Source organism: Physeter macrocephalus, chromosome 21 (assembly GCF_002837175.3).
Source record: "Physeter macrocephalus isolate SW-GA chromosome 21, ASM283717v5, whole genome shotgun sequence".
Lineage (NCBI taxonomy): Eukaryota > Metazoa > Chordata > Mammalia > Artiodactyla > Physeteridae > Physeter > Physeter macrocephalus.
This window is the reverse complement of record NC_041234.1, coordinates 16,683,619-16,711,127: the sequence shown is the minus strand read 5'-3', so window position 1 is coordinate 16,711,127 and position 27,509 is coordinate 16,683,619. Positions and strand designations below refer to the sequence as shown.

The window sequence follows — 27,509 nt, the reverse complement described above, 5'->3', positions numbered from 1 at the left end:
ATTCTCCAGGATAGATTATATCTTGGGTCACAAATCAAGCCTTGGTAAATTTAAGAAAATTGAAATTGTATCAAGTATGTTTTCTGACCACAACGCTATGAGAGTAGATATCAATTACAGGAAAAGATCTGTAAAAAATACAAACACATGGAGGCTAAACAATACACTTCTTGATAACCAAGTGATCACAGAAGAAATCAAAGAGGAAATCAAAAAATACCTAGAAAGAAATGCCAATGGAGACACGACAACCCAAAACCTATGGGATGCAGCAAAAGCAGTTCTAAGAGGGAAGTTTATAGCAACACAGTCCTACCTTAAGAAACAGGGAACATCTCAAATAAACAAGGTAACCTTGCACCTAAAGCAATTAGAGAAAGAAGAACAAAAAAAATCCAAAGTTAGCAGAAGGAAAGAAAAAAAACAACAGAATACACTTTCTTCTTGATTGCTCATGGAACATTCTCCAGGATAGATTATATCTTGGGTCACAAATCAAGCCTTGGTAAATTTAAGAAAATTGAAATTGTATCAAGTATGTTTTCTGACCACAACGCTATGAGAGTAGATATCAATTACAGGAAAAGATCTGTAAAAAATACAAACACATGGAGGCTAAACAATACACTTCTTGATAACCAAGTGATCACAGAAGAAATCAAAGAGGAAATCAAAAAATACCTAGAAAGAAATGCCAATGGAGACACGACAACCCAAAACCTATGGGATGCAGCAAAAGCAGTTCTAAGAGGGAAGTTTATAGCAACACAGTCCTACCTTAAGAAACAGGGAACATCTCAAATAAACAAGGTAACCTTGCACCTAAAGCAATTAGAGAAAGAAGAACAAAAAAAATCCAAAGTTAGCAGAAGGAAAGAAATCATGAAGATCAGATCAGAAATAAATGAAGGAAATGATAGCAAATATCAGTAAAACTTAAAGCTGGTTCTTAGTCTGTCTTAGTAAGCACATTCCCTTTTATGAAGGAGAAAGCAATTCATTCTTGGTACCACCCCCCACCCCCCAACCCATGTTATGTCAGGATAGGCTAGGTTATGTGTCTGTAACAGTAGTCCTGATATCTCAGGGACTGCAAACAGTAGAAAATTTCCCACCAAACTTCATGTCATTGTAGGTTGGTAAGGGTCTCAGTTCATTGTAGTCTGTGTGAGAATCTCAACACTAAATTTGAGAACATGAGGGAATATGTTTAACCACATGGTAGTCCATAGGGCTTCTGCTTAGAAGTGGCACACATCACTTCTGTTCCCATTTCATTTGATGAAGCAAGTCATGTGGCCACAGTTGAGTTCAAGTGAGGAGAGTCAAAGGTGCTATCAGGAGCCTGGGATGAAATAATGGAACTTCTGTGAACAGGCATAGCACAACCACTTCTCTTAACGCACTGGTTCTCACACTTGAGCATGCATCAGGATAACCTAGAGGATGGTTAAAACACAGAGTCCTGGGCCACATACCCAGAGTTTCTAATCCTGTAGGTCTAGAGCACGACCAGATAAGTTGCCTTTCTGACGAATTCCCAGGTGATGTTGATGCTTGCTGGTCTGGGGACCACAGTATGAGAACAACTGCCCTAAATTAAAAGCTCACCTCATACCATGCCCTAGTTTAAATACTTCAGCAGTAGCCTTTAAACTGTCCATGATCACATTTCAGTCATATATTTTTCAGTTTTCCAAATTTATCTCAATATTTATCTCAATCTCCAATCATCAGTATATTTATAATTTCCTGAAATGTCTCTAAGTTTTCTCTTCTCCTGATGCAGTTTAATTAATATCTTCTTCAAATAGGTCTTTTCTGAATCATTGTAGCTATAAATATTTCCTGTGCCTTTTCCAAAGTAGTTCACACCTTTCCAGTTGAAGTTATCACGTCATATATTATGTTAATCTCATATATGTGTTTTCTCTCCCACTCTTATAAGCTGCTTTAACGGTCTATCTCTCTTTCATAGCACTTTTCATAAAGTGATCCTTAAAACACTTAAAAGTTGTGTTTTTTCATTCTCGATTCTGGCCTATTCAGGTAAGCAGAGGCTCAGTCATATGACATAAGTTCAAATCACCACTCTTGTCTTGGAAGCTGTGTGAGTGGTAGTGCAGCACAGGTCCTGGAGCTAGACTGGTTCAAAGCCAACTTGGCCACTTTTTAGCTGTGTTAAATTGTGCGTATGTCTTAATCTCCCTGTGCCATGTATTTCTCCTTGATAAAATGAAGATGACAAGTATATTCATGTCAGAGGACTATTTTGAGGGTTAAATCAATCAATTGATTTGAAACATTTAGAGCAGGGCCTGTCATGCTGTGAGCACCCAGTTACTGTAACCATTGCAATTCAGGAGGCCGAACATCCTGAATGTGCCTCTATAACGAAAGTTACCATATTTCCCTATACATCGATTCCCCTTGAATCCCTTAAAAACTGACTTCTCCCTCATTCATTCTCTCAAAACTGTTTACTCAAGAGTCACTAATTAAATTCTAATTGAATTTCACGGTGAATTTCTCACCTCTCTTTTTGAGAGTTTCACTTCTCTGAATTTGGGATAGCTTACCATTCTGCCATCCTATCCGTGTCTGTATCTGTATTGCCATCTCTCTCTATATTCGCATCCATTGCTGTATCTGATGTATCATCCATTTCTGTATCATAGTTCCTATCTGCTCTGTTGACTCCCCTCTTTGTGTTATTGTGGATGTTTTCCATATCTGCTCTTATCCTCTGTATGTTCTCTTGTCCACAGAGGTTTTCATTCTCATGTTTTCATTTCTATTCCATTAACTTTAAAATCTACATTACCAGTTCTGCCCTGTCCCCAGCAGTGTAAGAAAAGAAACCCAATCAGTTTACTCAAATAGCTAATATTTAATGTGAGCTTATTATGTGCCAGACACTTTACATGCAGTTTCTTTTTTTTGAATTTTTGAATTTTATTTATTTTTTATATAGCATGTTCTTATTAGTTTTCTATTTTATACATATTAGTGTATACACGTCAATCCCAGTCTCCCAATTCATCACACACACACCCCACCCCCACCGCTCCTTTCCCCCCTTGGTGTCCCTACCTTTGTTCTCTACATCTGTGTCTCAATTTCTGCCCTTCAAACCAGTTCATCTGTAGCATTTTTCTAGGTTCCACATATATGCGTTAATATATATTTGTTTTTCTCTTTCTGACTGACTTACTTCACTCTGTAAGACAGACTCTAGGTCCATCCACGTCTCTACAAATGACCCAACTTCTTTCCTTTTTTATGGCTGAGTAATATTCTATTGTATATATGTACCACATCTTCTTTATCCTTTCGTCTGTCGATGGGCATTTAGGTTGCTTTCATTTCCTGGCTATTGTAAATAGAGCTGCAGTGAACATTGGGGTGCAGGTGTCTTTTTGAATTATTGTTTTCTCTGGGTATATGCCCAGTAGTGGGATTGCTGGGTCATGTGGTAGTTCTATATTTAGTTTTTTAAAGGAACCTCCATACTGTTCTCCATAGTGGCTGTATCCATTTACATTCCCACCAACAGTGCAAGAGTGTTCCCTTTTTTTCACACCCTCTCTGGCATTTGTTGTTTGTAGATTTTCTAATGATGCCCATTCTAACTTGTGTGAGGTGATACCTCATACGTGCAGTTTCTTATTTAAGCCTTACAACCACTTTAAGGGCTAGGTGCTGTTACCTCTACATTTATAATGCAGAAACAAAGTCTTGAAGACTTTGTGGGATTTTCCCATTTCACACAGATAACTAGTAGGAGGTGGAGACTGTATTTGAATATGGGAGTGTTTGATTTCAGAGCCAGAATGCTTTTTAACTCTTATTTTAGAACATCTGAATAAATGCTTTCCCTTCCTAAATGAGTGATGATTTTAAGGGCAGGAAGGCTTGTCTGAGATAAAATCCATCACCGAAAACCAAGCTCATCTTTATTCCCATGAGTATGAATGAAACAATCAGATACCTGGAAAAAGTTCAAACTTCTAACCAATTCATTGAAAACCTTTTATGATGTTGGCTTAATCAGGTTTATTTCTCACTTTTGCCCATATTTTGCTTGAGCTCAAATAAAATTGGCTTAATTATAATTTCCTGAAATGTCTCCAGGGTTTTGCTTCTCTAGGCCAAATTTAAGCAGTATCAACTCCATACGATGCCTTCACTGAATCTCCTACCTAATGATTTAATTTTCCTAAAAGTTCAGTTACATCATATCAGATCCCTGATCAAAAATTTTGACTTCTGATTTTCCCACTGCTGGACCTTATTCCTACTCATTTTCTGGTCATGGCTGAAAAATTTCAGTATTTCCTGTATTCATGTCGATTCGAAACATTGTCTCCGAACTTTTACTGGAATGCTAGTTTAATCGTGTGGCTCTCTATTCAAAAATATTTTGTGGCTCCCCATTACCTGTATTTAAAATTCCAAACTCAGTAGTTTTTCTTAGTCTTTCTAGCCTGTAACTTTTCTTTTAGTTTTACCTCTTACTACTCTTCAGCTGTGTTCACAGGGCAGGCTTTTTACCATTTCCAAAATGTAGGAATCTTTAAAATTTTTGGTGTACAACATGGTAATTCAATATTTGTATACATTGTGAAGTGATCACTGCAGTAAATCTAGTTAACCCATCACCACACATAGTTACAAATTTTTTTTTCTTGTGACAAGAACTAATTGCTTAATACAATTCAACCTTGCTCCTTTTGCCTGGAAAGCCTTTATTCTATCCTATAGCCCTCTAAATCTAGTTCCTGTTCAAGTACTCTAACTTTACCGTGAAACCTTAAAATATTTGGAGGGCCTGCTTTGGTCTTGTCTGATATATTTTAACTGTCATGAGTTAGATAACATATTTATAGATTTATTTAAAGTCACCATACGTTTTAGCATGTAGACCTGATGACTGCAGTTTCCCAAAGCCAAATATGTGATTTAATCAGCTATAACTTTTTTAGCTAAATGTTAAGTGTAGGTCCAAGATTTTGCTTTTATAGAGCAGAGGCTGTGGTATACATGTTTTAGTTTTGCCATTGTGCTTAGAAAATTAATACATAGTAGGTACTGCAATGAATGTTTAACAAATGTTAATGGTTTTCTGAGATGACTTGCTAATGCTATATTAAAAAATTAAGGGAATATAATATATATTTAATTACTAAAGAGAGAACAAGAAAATATAGTTTTTGAGCTTCTTAGTATGAAAAGCACTTTATGAGAAATAACTATACAAATATACAACTCTTCATCTTAATAATTATGATCCTCTGTTCAACTTGGTATATTTCTTTTTAGCAGAAATTGAAAGAAAGACGGTCTGCTGAGATGATCTATGAAGCTGTAGAAGTGTTAAAGATGGATTTTTTGGGAGGTTAATATAACAGATGGAAGGATACCATACTGTTCTTAGAGAATCATTCAACATGCCAAGCTACCACAAATCAGTGTTTGAAATTAGGCAGAATATAAATATATAGATAAGTGAGCCAGAATATTTATTAACATGAAATGGTCCTGAAGTTGAAGTGCTAGATTAATGGTTAACCTTGTGCCAGAAGACTAAATATTTCACATTTTTGGCTTCCCCTATAATAGCACAAAATACTGAGTTTACCTGCTTACATGTGTGTCTCTGGTAGAATCTAAGCTCCATGAAAAAAGTATCCATTGACTCTTTTGTTCACAGTTGTGCCCTAGCACCTACCTCAGTCCCTGGAAAATGGTAGACATTTAATAAATATTTAATGAATGAATGGGTAAATAAAAGGATTTCTGTTTGGTAAATTAAAGTAGAAAGACTGTCAAAATATTTTGGTAGTTAGGGTGAACTTTGGGTCTTCTTCAGTTTAAGAACTGGGAAAAGGGAAAGAAGATTAAAAAATGGTGAAAGAAAGCTAAGAAGAATAAACCATTCCAACAGGAAGTTCCCACTTAAGCCAAAGGATTAAAAAAATACAGGCAGATGAGGAGCAGGAAAATGTTATTTTCCATACATTATGTATTTTGAAAAAGAACTGCTTTACTGATTGACTAATTGTCAATTAATAGCATAACTATCACATTCTCTCATAGGCCAAGGTGAAATGCATGATAAGAAAAGTTTTTTTGCTAACACGATTTAGCTCACTTTAGAATATTAGCATGACATTTATGTGGTCTACTGTTCTTTAAGTTCAAATAAATTTGCTCTGTATAAAAAGCAGTCATGGATTAATTGACTTTAGCCTGCACTGGGGAAACTACTGCTGTTAAACCTGCCCCAAACAAACTATAAAGGTTGCTGGGACTCCATTTATGAAAAGACATTTGAATATAGACCTTGCAATGTGCTCATGTAACAGTATTTTATTATATTTTATCCATGTCACTACAGTGTCTTATATTTGCTTTCATCACTACTTATTTATCTTATACATGCAATACCTATTTGCTTCCCAAAATGGTCCTCTGTTATGTCTGGCAAGCTTTCTAACAAGAAATTTGAAAGCAGTTTTACATTAAAATGACATTTTTGAATTTTCTTATTCCTAGACAGGTTTTAATGTAAATGGCATAAAAAACACAAAAGCAGTCTATGTCATATGCTATTTGTCAATCTTCAGTGAAGGGTAAACGTTTATCAGCTTCAGTAGCAATCCCTGCTTAACTGAGGACTGTCATTTTCTAAAAATATTGATTGATAGAGGCGTCTCCTTAGAAATATAAAATGCACGCAATTTACACACAGCTGAGAGATAGAAGCTCATTATTCCTTCCTGACAGGCAGTAATGCCCTTTATAAACTATGGAGACTTTATTACAAAAAAAGTTATTTAAATTGAAAACAAAAGTATGATCAGAGTCCTATGTAGTGTATTTTCTAATATTTTGTTCGTGTTTTATAGTAGCCTAATTTGGCAAATAAAAGTGAATTGGAGTATGTTTTAAAGGTTAATATGTATATATGTGTGTATGTATATTATATCGTGTATAATATGCATATGTAATAAAAATCTGTAAAATGTTCAAGAGAAAGTCCCCAACGAATGCTTGAATTTCAACACAATTTTTATTTCTGTAACGAAGGTTAGCATGTATCCGAAGTTAGAGAAGGCATGTTTGTAGGTGTCCTGTAGAAATGTTGATTAAAAATATACAGCATGGGAAAGTCAAGTATTTTATTATTCACTGACCGGGACCGATCATATCAATGAAGGAGAAGTCCTGACATAAAAAGAAAAACTTAATTAAGGTGATTATAGAGGTGTAAACAGGACTCTAGTAAATGAATTTGCCAAGTGGTCTTGTTAATTGTTTGAGCATTAATCAGAATTTAGAGATGGAAGTAGTTCTGCTCTGCTCCTTACAAGCTCAGTGGTCTTGGGAATCCATTTTTATTCTCGAAGTCTCACCGAGTTCATCTTTACATAGTTCTTCTACCTACTTCACAGATTTTTTTTTAAAAGAGGAGTAAATGAAATAATGTATTTGAAAGTAAGAGATAATACAGAGTCTAAGCTAACAGGTCAAGTAGTGCAGAATACCTTCTCTAGTGCAAATGACAGATATCACAGCATTTTCTTACTGAATCACTCTGCCAATCCAAATTGTTCCTGAAGCAGATCCTGTCCTGTTCTACTCAGTTATTATTAAAAGTTATATTACCTAAAAGTTCTTTCTTATATCGAACAAGAATACGTATCTTTGTAACATTTACACATTGATTTTACTTATATTTAGAGGAACCATGATTGCCTTTCACTATTTGAAGAGGTCATTGTGTCTCCATCATCTTCAAGATGAAGGTCTAAAACATTTACTCATGTGGCTTGCTTTTAGAACCCTTTACCATCATGGTAATCATAACCTCCTACATCTAGTAAGATTTAGGGCTAGGAATAGAATTTGAATTACCTGATTCCGAGTCAATTATTTTCTGAATCCATGCAGTCCTTATAACTATTCTTTCTAATATTAATTCCAAATGTTAAGTTGATGTCTATTAAATTTATCTTGTTGGTTTCAATATTGTTTAACACATTCATAGGAACATTTTAGTATAAACAGTAGGAGCTATTCTTTCCAGGATAGTAACCTCTTTTATTATAATAGCTGTATATTTATGCCTTAACATCCAAACCATTAGCAAGATGTATTTCGTAGAAACAGCCCACCTGAGAGTCATGTGACCATCAACTAGATATTACTTGACATTGACACAAGTCTGTTTTTTATCACTCTTTGTATGTAGTGTTGTGCACCTCTGTGTTTTTATTTTATTTTATTTTTTTTTAACATCTTTATTGGAGTATAACTGTTTTACAATGGTGTGTTAAGCACAGAGGTGATCTCCCTGTGCTATGCGGCAGCTTCCCACTAGCTATCTAATTTACATTTGGTAGTGCATATATGTCCCTGCCACTCTCTCACTTCGTCACAGCTTACCCTTCCCCCTCCCCATGTCCTCAAGTCCATGCTCTAGTAGGTCTGTGTTTTATTCCTGTCCTACCACTAATCTCTTCATGACATTTTTTTTTCTTAGATTCCATATATATGTGTTAGCATACGGTATTTGTTTTTCTCCTTCTGACTTACTTCACTCTGTATGACAGACTCCAGGTCTATCCACCTCATTACAAATAACTCAGTTTCATTTCTTTTTATGGCTGAGTAATATTCCATTGTATATATGTGCCACATCTTCTTTATCCATTCATCTGTTCATGGACACCTAGGTTGCTTCCATGTCCTGGCTATTGTAAATAGAGCTGCAGTGAACATTTTGGTACATGACTTGAGAAAACCGTAATTCACCGCTGTGTTTTTAAAATACTATATTCTAGTACAGATTCAGTACTATACTATATGAACTTATTATGTGAACATAGTATGTGAACTTATTATGGGAGATGTTGACAAGCTAAACTGTGAATATGACATTTTCTTATCTATTCAACTAATGATATGGTCAAAAAAGAAAATGACTTTTGTTCATTTGTTGTCTTGTTAACCCCACAATGTCATAGTTTCTAGCAGTGTCGTTCATTCCATATAAATGTCTAATTGCATAGATTATTTAGCTGTAATAGTTGTATAGTGTATATATGGGGCAAAAAATACATGAGACTATCTTAAAAATATTAATTTAGAATAAGAGATAACATCTCTTATAAGAATAGCATATATTCTAGGGGAAAACTTGTCATTAAATATGTCATAGCATTTTTTTTTAGAATTGCAACACACATATGAACACACAGTTACATACCCCTAGTCTGAAATATTATAGATATAATGAGATCATAAGTGAATGTGATTGATTGATACATAGATGATAGATAAGTAGATAAATAGATGGATAGAGCAGTCAGTGGTGGGAACCCACTTTCAGGACATACTGTCAAATCTAATATATTGGGATTCCCAGAACAAGCTTGCATATTAGGGGCCTCATCATGAATAGAGGGAAGCTTCCTGTCAACTACCATTGCAGAAATAGCTAAGAAGAAGTTTAGAGAGTAAAGCAAGGACTAAGATTTTATTCTTTATTTGACGTATTGTGTTACATTGATACAGCAAAGCAACAACTATTCATTAAGCACCATCTCTGCCTAAGGCATTATTCTTCATGCTGTATTATCTATAGGTTATGATTACATTTATTTGATGTTTAATAGATCTTTCTGATCCCAAGAATGGATTCGGATTTGGATAGGTCTCTGTTTTTCCAACTACTTGAAGACGCTAAAGATCATACTGATAATTAACATAAGATAAACATGTATTTTCATCTAAATGGCATTGAAAACTTACGCTTTTATGATTAAGAAGAGCTTTGAATGATTATTGATGTAAACTATAAGAATTAAATTCACCATCATAAACTTCTAGGATAAGCTGATAATATGATGCAAAGTTATTAATTTGTGCCTATGTAAACCCTTTGAATCTTGAGAATTATTTAATGACTATGGAGGTGATATGTTAAATGTCTTGGGATATGTGAGCTACATAGTTCAGCTGTATAATTTGATCAGTGTTTGTTCATTTTATGGGATGTAATATATTTCACATTGGTTTGATTTATTGTTTCAGAATAAAATTCAATTTAACACGTTTTCTTGCTAACTGAATTGTAAATGAATTATGTTAAAACTCTCCTGTGTGAAGACCTAGACAAAATATATATGGTCAATAACCATTTTGTGTGAAATAATCGTATAAAAAAAGCATACGTTAGTGGACTACTCTAGACTTGCATATTTCTTCATAAATCAACTTTATGCAAAGGGTAAGAACTGAACAGTAATGTATTTGAAACATTTCAGCTCTAATGGCCCTGTAAATTAGGTTCACGTCACCAACTGTATTAACCTCACTTAGTTTCTGCAGGAGGAAAAAAAATGTCTAATTTAATTTGGAGTATGTTGTTATTATTATTATTTTAACATGCACCATTCTTAAGTGTATCTTTATCGTTTTAAATATCAATTTTTCTAAAGGACCTCCTCAAGAAGTAAATTTTTATATCATTTTAAGCTGTGCACTAAATTTTACTTGCCAAGTGTTGAATCTAATTTTTTCATTTCAAATATAGTAATATGCTTTTAATTTGTATCCAAAATAAATCTGATCCTGATATGTGTAACCAGTTTTGAAAACTTTTTATATCATTTATATATACTAGTGTTAGCATTTGTTAAAACCATTTTCTCTGTTTGCTCATTTGACATCCATGTTTCAAGAAAGTGAACTTAGGACCTAATTGTTTGTGGAAAGGCACAGAAAATCCATATGAGGGCAAACACGTGAATGGAATGACATTCCCACATGGATTAAATTGCTGAATTAAGTGTGGGCTATGAAACAAATAACAGAAAAAGAGCATGTACCTAATTCAAATTATCCGACAGAAGAGCAGAGAACTGGATGTCTGCCTATGACCATTAACAAATTTTTATTTTCGTAAGTATTTAATAAGTACGAATTGAGCCAGTCTTGAAAATGCATTATCTTTTAAAAGTTCACATTGTTCTTCCTTCAATCCTAAAAAAAAGAAAAATAGAAAAAGTAGTAATATTAAAGGAACTCGGTAGGCAAACCATCTTTTATATGGTTTGATTTAATCCCTAAAATAGGTGTGATGACTTTTGAGTTGCTTGTTCAGACGTAAAAAGTCAAAGTAATGCTGACATCTTTATCTTCTTGTTTCATTACTTTCCTTGTAAATGATCACACTTAGGTATTGTATTGTATTAATGTATTTAATTTAGCACTCTTTAATATTAAAACATTGCAATATATAAAAATTTAGAAAAACCTACACCATATGGCCTCTTAGATAGTTATTTTTTGTCATGTGCACCTAAGTGCTGTGAGGTCAGGGGCTATGTTTGTCTTGTCCAGTATTTATCTTCAGCAAACAGCACCAGAGCCTGGCATTCCGTAGCTTCCAATCCATTCTGGATCCGTTATCTTTAAGAAAAACATAGATTTGATAATCACAATGTAATTAAGTCAACATTAAAATATTTTTAAAAGAATCTCAGGTCCCTCTAATACCTCCATTTTGTTTGTGTGTGTATCGATTCGAATTTCAAGGTAGTATAGGATAGAATCCACCTGGCTATAAAAGTTCAGAGTTTGGAAAATGTGATTATGTACTGAGCTCTTACAGTGTTCAGGGAAACAATTGCACAGCACCTGAACATGAACGGATTCATAACATTTATTCAGTTAAATAAATGAAAAGAAACAGGACCAGACATTCCTGACAGTGAAAATAGCTTAAATAAAAGCACAAAAGTTAAGTCCACATGTAATATGCTTAAAGCATAATGTGCATCTGTACAAAATTCAAAAGATAAATTTCTGCCAAAATAAAATTTTGTGTTTCCATTATTCTACTTTAATATTTGGAGGTAAATGCATATTACCATAATTAATTTAAATTTTGAAACACTCAGTTTTTTCCTCTTAATTCATTTAGTGCAAAGACCCAGAGTTATAGAAATAGTTGACTGATTTCTTAGCAACGTAGGTACTCTTTACTGAAAATTTCATCTACTTCATTCTTCATTGTACAACAGTCACTCACAGAGAGTAACTAATGTATAATGAGAAACTGAAAAAGAATCTCAAAGTTTAGGGCTAATTTGCATTTGATTCATATAAGCCTCTAGAAGCTTAGAACTATCAAGATTATCTGAATCTTTGTAGCATTTTCTATTTCAAGCTATTTTTTTCTGCTCATACATGCCCAAACCTATTTTAGTTTAATTATTTTTTAATTCCTAAGAATACGTGGATGAAAACAGAAATGATGAATGTGGCTATAATTTCTGGGTCATTGCTATGGTAATCATGACAGACGAAGCATGGGGTTTCACCTTGTTTCCTGCTATGTCCAGGTTAGGGATTATGAATCAGCTCCTCTCTGACCTTCTCCAGTTAAGTGACCATTTATGTAAGTAAATGAATCAAACTGTTATTCTATCAGATATATAGCCTCCTCCCCCATCTAAAGATATACATCAAATAAAGATTAATTTTGTTTAAATGAAGCACTTTAAACATGGAAAGTTATTAACTATTTACACTTCAGTATAAATTAGAATACAAACATTTTTAGTTAGAAAAATTATTTGCTAAAAGTGAAATTCCATCCATATTTGCCATATATCTTAAAGAGAAATAAGGCACAGCTTTTAAAGACCTGAAATTTAGAGATTTCACTTAAGTTTATTTAGAATAACATATTAATAATGAAATTCAAAATGAAGTACAAAACAGCAAGTAACATTTAATCTTTGTTCTTTTCTTAAAGAAGGTCAGGAAACCATAACTAGTCAATTCTCCCAGTAAAAAATGATTATGTATATGTGTATGTATGTATGTATGTGTGTGTGTTTCTGTGTAAATCTAGTGGCGTTTGCTAAAATTCATTACTAAGTCTCGAGAAAATGTCTTACAAATTTAGGAATAGAAGGAAACTTTTTTATCTTGATATGCTAGAAGAATTCTTATTAAAATAAACAATTCAAGGACATTTCTTATTGGTCTTCAGTGTTGTTCTAGAGAACCTAGCAAATATCATATGACAAGAAAAATCTGAGATATATATATATATATATATATATATATATATACACGTGGGTATATATATATGAAAAGATGAACTAAAGTATCATCATTTGAAAACTGATTTTTCTCCTTTATTCAAAGCACAGTAATCATTAAAAATGTAAAGAAATATTAAAATACTGTTTAGAATAGCTCCAAAATCTGTATATTTCTTGGAATTAGTTACACAGGAAAGCATAAAGATTGTTCAGAGAAAGTTTAAGTTTGAATTATAAGTATATAAAGACATGAGGAAAGGAAGAGACAGACATATATGATGAAACTGCTAGTTTTCTGTAAGTTAATCTGTACATTCAAACTAATTTCAGTCAAAGTATAGTTATATAAAGACACACATATATGTATATATGTCAATCTCTGTATCTATCTAATTATCTTTTGCTGTATTATTTCATAAGTTAGAATCCCAGCAGGAAATCGAATTTACCTTAAATAGTTGAAGAGAATTTTATGAAAAGTTTACTTATAGAGATAAAATATTTTAACAAACAGGTGACAGTGAGTCATTCAGAGAGGAGCAACTGTTACTGTCCCTAGGGCTTAGGGGGAGAGGGGAAAAACCAGAGAGAATGGAGCTTAATGTAGTCTAGTGAAAGCTGCACTACTGGAGGAAAAAACACATATTGGGAAATGTACTTGTTGGAAGGAATCTTCTACTACAAGACGCAGCTCTGGAGCAGAGAAATTGTGGAGGAAAAATTTCTCCACCCTTCTCTTACCTTATCTTTGAATCTCCAGATGGTCCTCTCCATTGCATTTATGCACCTGGAATGCAGCCAGCATATGATTCCAAGAGATGCAGTGTGAAAGGGTCAGCCACCTAGGGACACAAGCAGAGAAGGAAGGGCAGAATGTGTGTAGGTGAACACACTATAAATAAATCACACAAAAGGGAAGGCAGATGCAGTTGTTGAGATACTTCTGTTTTCTTTTTTAACAAATTTTTTAAATTGAAGTATAGTTAATTTACAGTACTGTGCCAGTCTCTGTTCTGCAGCAAAGTAACTCAGTTATACACATATATACATTCTTAGTTATATTCTTTTCCATTATGGTTTATCACAGGATATTATATATAGTTCCCTGTGCTGTACAGTAGGACCTCATTGTTTATCCATTTTATTTTTATTTTTTTTAACATCTTAATTGGAGTATAATTGCTTTACAGTGGTGTGTTAGTTTCTGTTTTATAACAAAGTGAATCACCTGTATCTATACATATATCTCCATATCTCTTCCCTCTTGCGTCTCCCTCCCACACTCCCTATCCCACCCCTCTAGGTGGTCACAAAGCACCGAGCTGATCTCCCTGTGCTATGTGGCTGCTTCCCACTAGCTATCTATTTTACATTTGGTAGTGTATATATGTCCATGCCACTCTCTCACTTCGTTCAGCTTACACTTCCCCCTCCCCGTATCCTCAAGTCCATTCTCTACATCTGCATCTTTATTCCTGTCCTGCCTCTAGGTTTTTCAGAACCATTTATTTATTTATTTTTAGATTCCCTAGATATGTGTGAGCGTACGGTGTTTGTTTTTCTCTTTCTGACTTACTTCACTTTGTATGACAGACTCTAGGTCCATCCACCTCACTACAAATAACTCAATTTCGTTTATTTTTATGTCTGAGTAATATTCCATTTTATATATGCACCACATCTTCTTTATCCATTCATCTGTTGATGGACACTTAGGTTGATTCCATGTCCTGGCTATTGTACATAGAGCTGCAGTGAACATTGTGGTACATGACTCTTTTTGAATTATGGTTTCTTAGGGTACATGCCCAGTAGTGGGATTGCTAGGTCATATCGTAGTTCTATATTCAGGTTTTAAGGAACCTCCATACTGTTCTCTATAGTGGCTTTATCAATTTACATTCCCACCAACAGTGCAAGAGGGTTCCCTTTTCTCCAAACCCTCTCCAGCATTTATTGTTTGTAGATATTTTGATGACGGCCATTCTTACTGGTGTGAGGTGATACCTCTTGTAGTTTTGATTTACATTTCTCTAATGATTAGTGATGTTGAGCATTCTTTCATGTGTTTGTTGGCGATCTGTATATCTTCTTTGGAGAAATGTCTATTTAGTTCTTCTGCCCATTTTTGGATTGGGTTGTTTGTTTTTTTGTTATTGAGCTGCAAGAGTTGCTTATAAATTTTGGATATTAGTCCTTTGTCAGTTGCTTCGTTTGCAAATATTTTCTCCCATTCTGAGGGTTGTCTTTTGGTCTTGTTTATGGTATCCTTTGCTGTGCAAAAGCTTTTAAGTTTCATTAGGTCCCATTTGTTTTTTTTTGTTTTTATTTGCATTTCTCTAGGAGATGGGTCCAACAGGATCCTGCTGTGATTTATGCCATAGAGTGTTCTGCCTATGTTTTCCTCTAAGAGTTTGATAGTGTCTGGCCTTACATTTAGGTCTTTAACCCATTTTGAGTTTATTCTTGTGTGTGGTGTTAGGGATTGTTCTAATTTCATACTTTTACATGTAGCTGTCCAGTTTTCCCAGCACCACTTATTGAAGAGGCTGTCTTTTCTCCACTGTATATCCTTCCCTCCTTTATCAAAGATAAGGTGACCATATGTGTGTGGGTTTATCTCTGGGCTTTCTATCCTGTTCCATTGATCTATATTTCTGTTTTTGTGCCAGTACCATACTGTCTTGATTACTGTGGCCTTGTAGTATAATCTGAAGTCAGGGGGCCTGATTCCTCCAGCTCCATTTTTCGTTCTCAAGATTGCTTTGGCTATTCGGGGTCTTTTGTGTTTCCATACAAATTGTGAAATTTTTTGTTCTAGTTGTGTGAAAAATGCCATTGGTAGTTTGATAGGGATTGCACTGAATCTGTTGATTGCTTTGAGTTGTATAGTTATTTTCACAATGTTGATTCTTCCAATCCAAGAACATGGTATATCTCACCATCTGTTTGTATCGTCTTTAATTTCTTGCATCAATGTCTCATAATTTTCTGCATACAGGTCTTTTGTCTCCTTAGGTAGGTTAATTCCTAGGTATTACATTCTTTTATTTGCAGTGGTAAATGGGAGTGTTTACTTAATTTCTTTTTCAGAGTTTCCATCATTAGTGTATAGGAATGCAAGAGATTTCTGTGCATTGATTTTGTATCCTGCTTGTTCTGCCTATGTTTTCTTCTAAGAATTTTATAGTGTCTGGCCTTACATTTAAGTCTTTAATCCATTTGGAGTTTATTTTTGTGGGTGGTGTTAGGGAGTGTTCTAATCTCATTCTTTTACATATAGCTGTCCAGTTTTCCCAACACCACTTATTGAAGAGGCTGTCTTTTCTCCATTGTGTATTCTTGCTTCCTTTATCAAAAATAAGGTGACGATATGTGCATGTGTTTATCTCTGGGCTTTCTATCCTGTTCCATTGATCTATATTTCTGTTTTTGTGATAGTTAATGTCATCTGCAAATAGTGACAGCTTTACTTCTTTGCCAGTTTGGATTCCTTTTATTTCTTTTTCTTCTCTGATTTCTGTGGCTAAAACTTCCATAACTATGTTGAATAATAGTGGTGAGAGTGGACAACCTTGTCTATTTTTAAAAAAATTTTTTTTTTTTTGCGGTACGCGGGTCTCTCCCATTGCGGAGCAAGCACAGGCTCCGGACGCGCAGGCTCAGCGGCCATGGCTTACAGGCCCAGCCGCTCTGCGGCGTGTGGGATCCTCCCGGACTAGGGTACGAGCCTGTGTCCCCTGCATCAGCAGGCAGATTCTCAACCACTGCGCCACCAGGGAAGCCCAACAACCTTGTCTTGTTCCTGATCTTAGAGGAAATGGTTTCAGTTTTTCACCATTGAGAATCATGTTGGCTGTGTGTTTGTCATATATGGCCTTTATAATGTTGAGGTAAGTTCCCTCTATGCCTACATTGTGGAGGGTTTTTATCACAAATGGGTGTTGAATTTTGTCAAAAGCTTTTTCTGCATCTATTTAGATGATGACATGGTTTTTCTCCTTCAGTTTGTTAATATGGTGCATCACGTTGATTGATTTGCATATATTGAAGAATCCTTGTCTTCCTGGGATATACCCAACTTGATCATGGTTTTTGATCCTTTTAATGTGCTGTTGGATTCTGTTTGGTAGCAGTTTGTTGAGGTTTTTTGCATGTGTTCATCAGTGATATTGGCCTGTAGTTTGCTTTCTTTGTGACATCTTTGTCTGTTTTTGGTATCAGGGTGATGGTGGCCTCGTAGAATGAGTTTGGTAGTGTTCCTCCCTCTGCTGCTTTTTGGAAGAGTTTGAGATGGATAGGTGTTAACTCTTCTGTCAGTGTTTGATAGAATTCTCCTGTGAAGCCATCTGGTCCTGGGCTTTTGTTTGTTGGAAGATTTTTAATCACAGTCTCAATCTCAGTGCTTGTGATTGGTCTGTTTATATTTTCTATTTCTTCCTGCTTTAGTCTTGGAAGTTTGCGCTTTTCTGTGAATTTGTCCATTTCTTCCAGGTTGTCCATTTTATTGGCATATAGTTGCTTGTAGTAATCTCTCATGATCCTTTGTATTTCTGCTGTGTCAGTTGTTACCCCTCATTTTTCATCTCTAATTTTACTGATTTGAGTCTTCTCCCTTTGTTTCTTATTGAGTTTGGTCAATGGTTTATCAATTTTGTGTCTGTTAAAGAACCAGCTTTTAGTTTTATTGATCTTTGCTATCATTTCCTTCCCTTTTTTTCCGATCTGATCTTTATGATTTCTTTCTTTCTGCTAACTTTGGGGTTTTTTTGTTCCTCTTTCTCTAATTGCTGTAGGTGTAAGTTTAGGTTGTTTGTTTTAGATGTTTCTTTTTTCTTGAGGTAGGATTATATTGCTATAAACGTCCCTCTTAAAACTGCTTTTGCTGCATGCCATAGGTTTTAGGTCGTCGTGTTTTCATTGTCATTTGTTTCTAGGTAGTTTTTGATTTCCCTTTGATGTTTTCAGTGTTTTGTTGGTTATTAAGTAGTGTATTGTTTAGCCTCCATGTGTTTGTGTTTTTTGCGGATTTTTTCCTGTAATTGATATCTGGCCTCATAGCATTGTGGTCGGAAAAGATACTTGATACGATTTCAATTTTCTTAAATTTACCAAGGGTTGATTTGTGACCCAAGATATGATCTGTCCTGGAGAATATTCCATGAGCCCTTGAGTAGAAACTGTATTCTGTTGTTTTTGGATGGAATGTCGTATAAATATCAATTAAGTCCATCTTGTTTAATGTGCCATTTAAGGTTTGTGTTTCCTTTTTTATTTTCATTTTCGATGACCTGTCCATTGGTGAAAGTGGGGTGTTAAATGTCCCCTACTCTGATTGTGTTACTGTCTATTTCCCCTTGATGGCTGTTAGCATTTACCTTATGTATTGAGGTGCTCCTGTGTTGGGTGCATAAATATTTACAAATGTTATGCCTTCTTGGAGTGATCCCTTGATCATTATGTAGTGTCTTTCTTTGTCTCTTGTAATATTCTTTATTTTAAAGTCTATTTTGTCTGATAAGAGAATTGCCATTCCAGCTTTCTTTTGGTTTCTATTTGCATGGAATATCTTTTTGCATCCCCTCACTTTCAGTCTGTATGTGTCCCTAGGTCTGAAGTGGGTCTCTTGTAGACAGCATATATACGGGTCTTGTTTTTGTATCCATTCAGCCAGTCTGTGTCTTTTGGTGGGAGCATTTCTTGTGTTTCCTGCCTAGAGAAGTTCCTTTAGCATTTGTTGTAAACCTGATTTGGTGGTGCTGAACTCTCTCAGCTTTTGCTTGTCTTTAATTCCTCCGTTGAATCTGAATGAGATACCTGCTGGGTAGAGTAATCTTGTTTGTAGGTTTTTCCCTTTCCTCACTTTAAATATGTCTTGCCCCTCCCTTCTGGCTTGCAGAATTTCTGCTGAAAGATCAGCTGTTAACATTATGGGGATTCCCTTGTATGTTATTTGTTGTTTTTCCCTTGCTGCTTTTAATATTTTTTCTTTGTGTTTGATTTTTGATAGTTTGATTATTATGTGTCTTGGTGTGTTTCTCCTTGGATTTATCCAGTATGGGACTCTCTGTGCTTCCTGGTCTTGGGTGGCTATTTTCTTTCCCATATTAGGGAAGTTTTCAACTATAATCTCTTCACATATTTTCTCAGTCCGTTTCTTTTTCTCTTCTTTTTCTGGGACCCCTATAATTTGAATGTTTGTGCATTTAATGTTGTCCCAGAGGTCTGTGAGACTGTCCTCAATTCTTCCCATTCTTTTTTCTTCATTCTTCTCTGTGGCAGTTATTTCCACTGTTTTATGTTCCAAGTCATTATCCGTTCTTCTGCCTCAGTTATTCGGCTATTGATTCCTTCTAGGGAATTTATTTTATTTTTTTTTAATTTTTTTAAATTAAAAAAAATTTTTTTTTTGTGGTATGCAGGCCTCCCTCTGTTGTGGCCTCTCCCGTTGCAGAGCACAGGCTCCGGACGCGCAGGCTCAGCGGCCATGGCTCACGGGCCCAGCCGCTCCGCGGCATGTGGGATCCTCCCAGACCGGGGCGCGAACCCGGTTCCCCTGCATCGGCAGGCGGACGCGCAACCACTGCGGCACCAGGGAAGCCCCCCTTCTAGGGAATTTTTAATTTTATTTATAGTGTTGTTCATCATCGTTTGTTTGTTCTTTCATTCTTGTAGGTCCTTGTTAAACGTTTCTTATATTGTCTTCGTTCTATTTCCAAGATTTTGGATCATCTGTAGTATTATTACTCTGAATTCTTTTTCAGGCAGACTGCCTCTTTCCTCTTCATTTTTTAGGTCTGGTGGGTTTTTACCTTGCTTCTTCATCTGCTGTGTGTTTCTCTGTCTTCTCATTTTGCTTAACTTACTGTGTTTGGGGTCTTCTTTTCGCAGGCTGCAGGTTCCTGTTGTTTTTGGTGTCTGTCCGCAGTTGCTAAGGTTGGTTCAGTGGGTTGTGTAGGCTTCCTGGTGGAGGGGACTGGTGCCTGTGTTGTGGTGGATGTGGCTGGATCTTGTCTTTCTTGTGCACAGGATTGTGTCCAGTGGTGTTTTCTGGGGTGTGTGACTTTATTATGATTTTAGGCAGCCTCTTTCCTAATTGGTGTGGTTGTGTTCCTGTCTTGCTAGTTCTGTGGCATAGGGTGTCCAGCATTGTAGCTTGCTGGTTGTTGAATGGAGCTAGGTCTTAGCATTGAGATAGATATCTCTTGGAGAGCTTTCGCTGTTGATAATACGTGGAGCTGGGAGGTCTCAGGTGGACCAATGTCCTGAACTCAGCTCTCCCACTTCAGAGGCACAGGCCTGACACCCGGCCAGAGCACCAAAACCCGGTCAGCCCGATGGCTCAGAAGAAGAGGGAGAGAAAAAGAAAGAAAGAAAGAAGGAAGAAAAAAACTGAAATGAAATAACGTTATTAAAATAAAAAAATTAGTAAAAATAATAAAAAATAAAAAGTAATTAAAAAAAGAAAACAGAAAGAAAGAAGAGAGCAACCAAACCAAAAAACAATTTCACCAATGAGACCAAGTGTTATAAACTATATTAAAAAAAAACAACGGACAGACAGAACCCTAGGACAAATGGTAAAAGCAATTCTATTCAGACAAAATTACACAAAGAAGCATATACATACACACAAAAAGAGAAAAAGAAAAAAGAATCTGTATATAAAAAAAAAGAGCGCAACCAAATCAATAAACAAATGTACCAATGATGATAAACTCTAAATACTAAAGTAAGATAAACATAACACCAGAAACCAGTCAGTCACATACAGCAAACCCCAAGGCTACAGTTGCTCCCAAAGTCGACCACCTCAATGTTGGGATGATTCGTTGTGTATTCAGGTATTCCACAGATGCAGGGTACATCAAGTTGATTGTTGAGATTTAATCCGCTGATTTAATCCGCTGCTCCTGAGGCTGCTGGGAGAGATTTCCCTTTCCCTTCTTCGTTCACACAGCTCCTGGGGTTCAGCTTTGGATTCACCCTGCCTCTGCGTGTAGGTCACCTGAGGGCATCTTTTTCCCGCTCAGACAGGACGGGGTTAAAGGAGCAGCTGGTTAAGGGGCTCTGGCTCACTCAGGCCGTGGGGAGGGAGGGGTACACAATGCGGGGCGAGCCTGTGGTGGCAGAGGCTGGCATGACATTCCACCAGCCTGAGGTGCGCAGTGTGTTCTCCCGGGGAAGCTGTCCCTGGATCACGGGACCCTGGCCGTGGCGGGCTGCACAGGCTCCCGGGAGGGGAGGTGTGGAGAGTGAGCTGTGCTTGCACACAGGCTTCTTGGTGGCTTCAGCAGCAGCCTTAGCATCTCATGCCCGTCTCTGGTGTCCACGCTGATAGCCGCAGCCCGTGTCCGTCTCTGGAGCTTGTTTAGGCGGTGCTCTGAATCCCCTCTCCTCACTCACCCCGAAACAATGGTCTCTTGACTCTTAGGCAGTTCCAGACCTTTTCCCGGACTCCCTCCCGGCTAGCCGTGGCACACTAACCCCTCCAGGCTGTTTTCACACCGCCAACCCCAGTCCTCTCCCTGGGATCCGACCTCCGAAGCCCGATCCTCAGCTCTCAGCCCCCACCCACCCTGGTGGGTGAGCAGACAAGCCTCCCGGGCTGGTGAGTGCTGGTCGGCACCGATCCTCTGTGCGGGAATCTCTCCGCTTTGCCCTCTGCATCCCTGCTGCTGCAGTCTCCTTTGTGGCTCCGAAGCTTCCCACTCTGCCACGCACTGTATCTGCCCACGAAGGGGCTTCCTAGTGTGTAGAAACCTTTCTTCCTTCACAGCCCCCTCCCAGAGGTGCAGGTCCTGTCTGTATTCTTTTGTCTCTGTTTTCTTTTTTCTTTTTCCCTACCCAGGTACGTGGGGGAGTTTCTTGCCTTTTGGGAAGTTTGAGGTCTTCTGCCAGCGTTCAGTAGGTGTTCTGTAGGAGTTGTTCCACATGTAGATGTATTTCTGATGTATTTGTGGGGAGGAAGGTGATCTCCATGTCTTACTCCTCTGCCATCTTGAAGGTCTTGCTTTAGTATATTTCATAAGTTAACCTATTTACAGAGTGTGGCATGATATAGAGATGTAGTTTAATGATACAGAATAGAAATTTTCACAAAAGTTCCTTTTATTTAGGTAAATTTTATATTTAAGGATGGCATTTCCTATCTGTAGAGAAAAGGTAGGTTAGCCAGTAAATTAAATTAAAATATTTGACATTGTTTGGAAAGAAAGATACAATGATAACCTAGTTCCACAATAAATACTAAATAATTTTCACATAATAATCATTTAATGTGCATATGTAAAACTTAAAAATATATGTTTAAATGTATCAAAATATATTAATAATATTAAGGTGACATAAAACTCAGGAGCTACAAAATAAAATTGACAGATTTAACAATACAGAATAAAATATTTTCAAATAAGATAGACACCGTTAAAAAGTAACAAAGCATATCACAGACTTGGGGATCATACTGAGAGCAAAGTATTAATAACTTCACTGTGATTAAACTACAATTAATATGAAGGAATATTTTGCACCAGTGTTTGAATAGTGGCTAAATATGATGTTGACATCCACTTGAGAAAATTACAAATAACCAGTGAAAACAAAAGTAAGCTCAACACTGCTAATAATTAATGAAATGAAAAGTATAATATCCTGTGATGATGAGGGTTCATGAAAATAGGCCTCATGTTTCCTTTGGTGGAAGAACCATTTTGAAAATTATATATAGAAAATTTGGAATTTCAGAGTTTGGAATTGTACATATCTTTGCTGCTGAGATTTCACATTTAGGAGTTAAATATATAGGAATGCTCATACATATATAAGACACACTTATAAGGGTGCACACTCTAGCATTGCTTATAGTTGTTCCAGTATTATTCCATACTATTGAATGCTAGGCAGGTGTAGCTCTACCATTGGACTATAGGTTCCATAAAATCAGAGTCCAGCTTTGTTTATATTTGTTTTAACTTTTGCTTGCTATTAAAGCTATAGTGCCTAACATAATCCTTGACTTACGATAGGTGCCCAATAAACAGTTGCAGAATAAATAAATGAATGGATGAATCTATGTATTACTAAAATTAATTTCTAAGGTCCAAATTGTGTATATGCTTGTATATGTATATATACTTTTAAGCTGCATTTTGCTGAAAACTTACTTTTTGAAAGGCATTTTTCTAAGTGCTTATATTTATCTTAATTCTTTCAAAAGCATTATCCCCATTTTATCGATGAGGGCATGGAGACAGGAAGAAATTAAGTTAGTTATCCAAAATTATATAGAGCCAATGAGTTTTAGAACAAGAATTTATTTATTGAATTTATTTTATGTAGGAAAGTAGGTATATAGGTTTTGTGTATGGAGTTTGATCTCCTTAGATAGACAGGGAGATGAATAGATAAATGGGTGGCTAAAAGGACAGATGGATAGATGAATGAATGAATATACAGCTAGCATAGCTTCTGCTGAGAAACATTATGTCTAGACAGTGGGGCTGGAGTGTTGTACAGATGTGGGGTACTTTCACTATTCACTTAATATACTTCTGTACTATTTTAATTTTCCACTACAACAGCATATATTGCTTTTATAATAGAAAAAGTTTTAAAGTGAGAGTTTAAATCCAGACTAATGAAACAAAATATTAGGGAGAACTAAAAGACTAACTATATTGGAGCTAAAAACATCAATCTGACCTGTTTCTTCTGAGAAAGAGGTTTCTTTTCAAGGGACAGGCTGACTCTACTCTCACGATGAGAGTAGAAATGGAGCCCATTTGGTCATTCTGAGACCAGAACCTGAACAGGGTCTGACATTGTGGGCTGTGAAACAGGCTTTGCAGGATATAGTGGCAGAGCTAGTTAGTTATACCAAGCTGTGAGGCTTGCAGTCATCTGGGGGAGCCAGACCCATATTGGTACCATTCAACTTGAAGGAGAGAGATTTGAGAAAAGCTGAAATTTCAGAATCAAGAATGAGAAGTTGTGTCAAGAAACTTAGCTATGTAGTATTTAGCATATCCATTTTAACTCTTATCCAGCCATTGGAAAAGAGAGAAGAAATTAAAAAATTACAAACGGGTAAAATGACCATCCAGAGGTTAAAATAGGAATGAAAAGCTACATTAAAGCCTTTCCTTCTTTCTACCCATTCTTTGATGTTACTAATTTCTGGTTAAAAGGGTTTGCTTTTCAAATAAGACATATACATCTATCTACATATCCATACCTCTCTGTCTTATCTATCTATCTAATCTCACACATTCATGCACACATACAGTAGTTATATAAATGACCATATTGCTTATAAATATGTGTGTATCATACCTCATTTTCTTTGTTTCTTAACTGAACCCCTTTCTCATTCTTATATCTCAGCTTAAAGAACTGCCTTTACAATCGTAATTATTCAGTAAGATCTTACCCACCACTAGGTCATAGTTTTAGTGAAATGGCAATGTTTTCACTTGTATTTAGACACTTAGTACAAAATTTCTGAGACATCTGCTTTATCCACGTTCTCAGGAGTTATCTTTTCCTACCCAGGGTCAGAGAGTACTTGAACACATTTTTCTATAGATATCAGTGAATAATTTTCGAACATCTATTCTGTGCAAAGCACTGTGCTATTTTCTAGAGTCTATGTCAAAGCTTAGAAACAATGAATAAAACATTAGTTTTCCTGTGCCTTGGGTATTAGCTTGAGTATTTTCAATCTGAGTTAAAAATGTGCTAACTTATGATCATCACTCATAGGTTTCGTGAGTAACCTGCTAATGCTCTCTAATTTAGAAATGAATGCTTCTTTCCCTATTTCTTAAAAAATATCATTTTCCTCACATGAGATGTTATGCAAATCAAGTATCATGTTTTGAGAATGTGATCAATAACTTAAGAAAAACTTCTGTGGTACAATAGGAAGCTGAAGCTCAGTCTGTTTAAGCTTGTCCAGTGTTACAAAATGAGAGAACTAGGATGTGGACCCAAGAGTCTCTTTTTTTTCCTACTTTAATCGGCCTATCATTTACTAGTTATATGACCTTGTACAGTATTCTTAACTCGTGAGGGAGTGTTGAAGGTAAGTGAGAAAACATAATAAAATCCCTTGTACATAATTGATGCTCGATGAAGAGTGATTGAATATCATATTGAATCTTTTGTTTGTTTGTTTTTTTGCGGTACGCGGGCCTCTCACTGTTGTGGCCTCTTCCATTGTGGAACACAGGCTCTGGACGCACAGGCTCAGTGGCCGTGGCTCATGGGCCTAGCCGCTCCGCGGCATGTGGGATCTTCCCGGTCCGGGCCATGAACCCGTGTCTCCTGCATCGGCAGGTGGACTCTCAACCACTGTGCCACCAGGGAAGCCCCATGTTGAATCTTTTTAACATAATTTTGGAGGAAGGTAAATACTGCCTGCCCCTTTTTGTTATAGTGCCTTCTTCCCCTTCAGTGAGTTTTCAGTTTTCAATGTGAGTCTTATTCTATATTCACTTCACTGAAGTGAAACTTCATTCCCAGCAGCCATAATTACCTGTTAATTCATTCATTTACTAATTTAACAAATACCGACTACCTACTATTTGTCAGTAAGTGGTAAAAAAAAAAATTAGAGAAATTTCCTGCCCTCATAGGGCTTATATTATTGTAGAGAGGCAAATAATAGCAAGAGGGAATGAGTACATAAGCATAAAAATTACAATTTGTGCCAAATGACATAAGGGAAATGAGTCAATGTGAAATAAAGGGAAAGGGAGAGGGCTTCTTAAAACAGGGTGATTAACAAATGCATCTCTGAGGAGGTGCCATATGAGCTAAAACCTAATGGATAAGACTGAATCAAAAATGCAAAAAGATTGGGAACGTATTTTAGGTAATGAGAACAGCAGGTGTAAAAACCAAGAGGTATACAAGGGCCTGTGTTACTTCAGATGTGAAAACAAGGCTAGTATATCTGAAAGGTAGTGGGCGAGAAAGAGAGAGGCCATTAGATTTTTATTAGCTAAGAGTTCAGGATTGGGTCATGTAGAACCTTGTTGGTTAGGGAAGCAGTTTGGATTTATTCTAAACAAATGAGCAGTTTTGAAGGGTTTTAAGTATGAGGATGTTGCACTTTAATTTGTGTTTTTAAAAAGATAATTCCAGCTGTTTCAAGCAGAATGAACTGAAAGGCATGAGGAGAGTTAGGGTGTGAATGTATTGGACCCAGAAGGCAAGGATCATGGCTTGGGTGAAATAGTAATAGAGGACATGAAGATGAGTGCATGCATGTGTTCCTTTTAGAGGCAGGAAAGGCAAGGCTTGATAATGGATCAAATGAGGGAATACAGGAAAAAAAATCAAGGTCAGTACCTAAGTTTACAGCCTGACCTAATGTATGAATATTGTAGCCGTATTCGGAGGTGGTGATTAATGGGGGAGACTAATGGTTTTGAAGAGATTTGGGAGCCTTATTTTGTGTATAACAAATTTGAGGTGTCTCCTGAGGAAAGAGAGGTCTCAGCTGGAGATAGGTGTTTGGGAATCATTAGCATATAGGCAATATTTAAGAGAGAGGGACGGGGGAGAAAAAGAGGGAGGAGGGAGAGGGAGAGGAAGAGAAAATGGGATGACATCACCTAGGGAAGAGTGAGTATAGCTAATGAAGACCCAGATCCAACCTCTAAATCTCTCCAAAATTTCATCTCATTTAAATAGGTTACACCAGAAAGAAGGCCTGAGAAAGTGTGGCTAGATCCTTAGAAAACCTGAAAAATGTAGTGTCAAAGAATCCAAGGAGAACAAAGCAGTTGAAGAATGAAAGAGTGCAACTGGGAGCTACAGAATCAGATGGAGATAGAGAAACGTTCATTAGGCTTGGCAACATTGTAGCCATTAGAGGGGCAGAGGAACAGAAGCCAGTTGTCTGATCCCTTCTTACCTCAAGATGCCTTCTGAGCCCATCCTCCTTAAAATATTGACCGCACCCATTCCCTACCCATTTTATTGTTCTCTGTAGCACTTGCAATCTGAGAGGCTGTAGATTTGTTTTTATGTGTTGTCTACATCTCAACTAAAATCTAGGCTTCATGAGGGCAGAGTCATTGCTTTGTTCACTGCTGTATTCATTCATTCTTGGCATATATAAGATGCTAGGTAAATGAGTTGAATGAAATGGGGAGCAGTGGTAAGAAAGTAGGTGTAAAGAATATAGCTGCGGCTTCCCTGGTGGCGCAGTGGTTGAGAGTCCACCTGCCGATGCAGGGGACACGGGTTCGTGCCCCGGTCCAGGGGGATCCCACGTGCCGCGGAGCGGCTGGGCCCGTGAGCCATGGCCGCTGAGCCTGCACGTCCTGAGCCTGTGCTCTGCAACGGGAGAGGCCCCAACAGTGAGAGGCC

The 27,509-nt window shown here is 36.6% G+C and overlaps 1 protein-coding gene across 14 annotated transcripts in view; it reads left to right on the top strand.

The window, feature by feature from the left end:
* Positions 1-27,509, top strand: part of DMD (dystrophin) — a 2,398,628-nt gene that overhangs the window by 673,056 nt on the left and 1,698,063 nt on the right. Inside the window, exon 1 of one of the 14 annotated variants that reach the window (XM_028482837.2) lies at positions 10,784-10,971. The exons of the other annotated variants lie outside the window; for them this stretch is intronic. The gene's annotated coding sequence lies outside the window, so the exon portion shown is untranslated. Of the gene's footprint in view, positions 1-10,783; positions 10,972-27,509 lie in introns of those variants that run through there. 14 annotated transcript variants of the gene reach the window in all.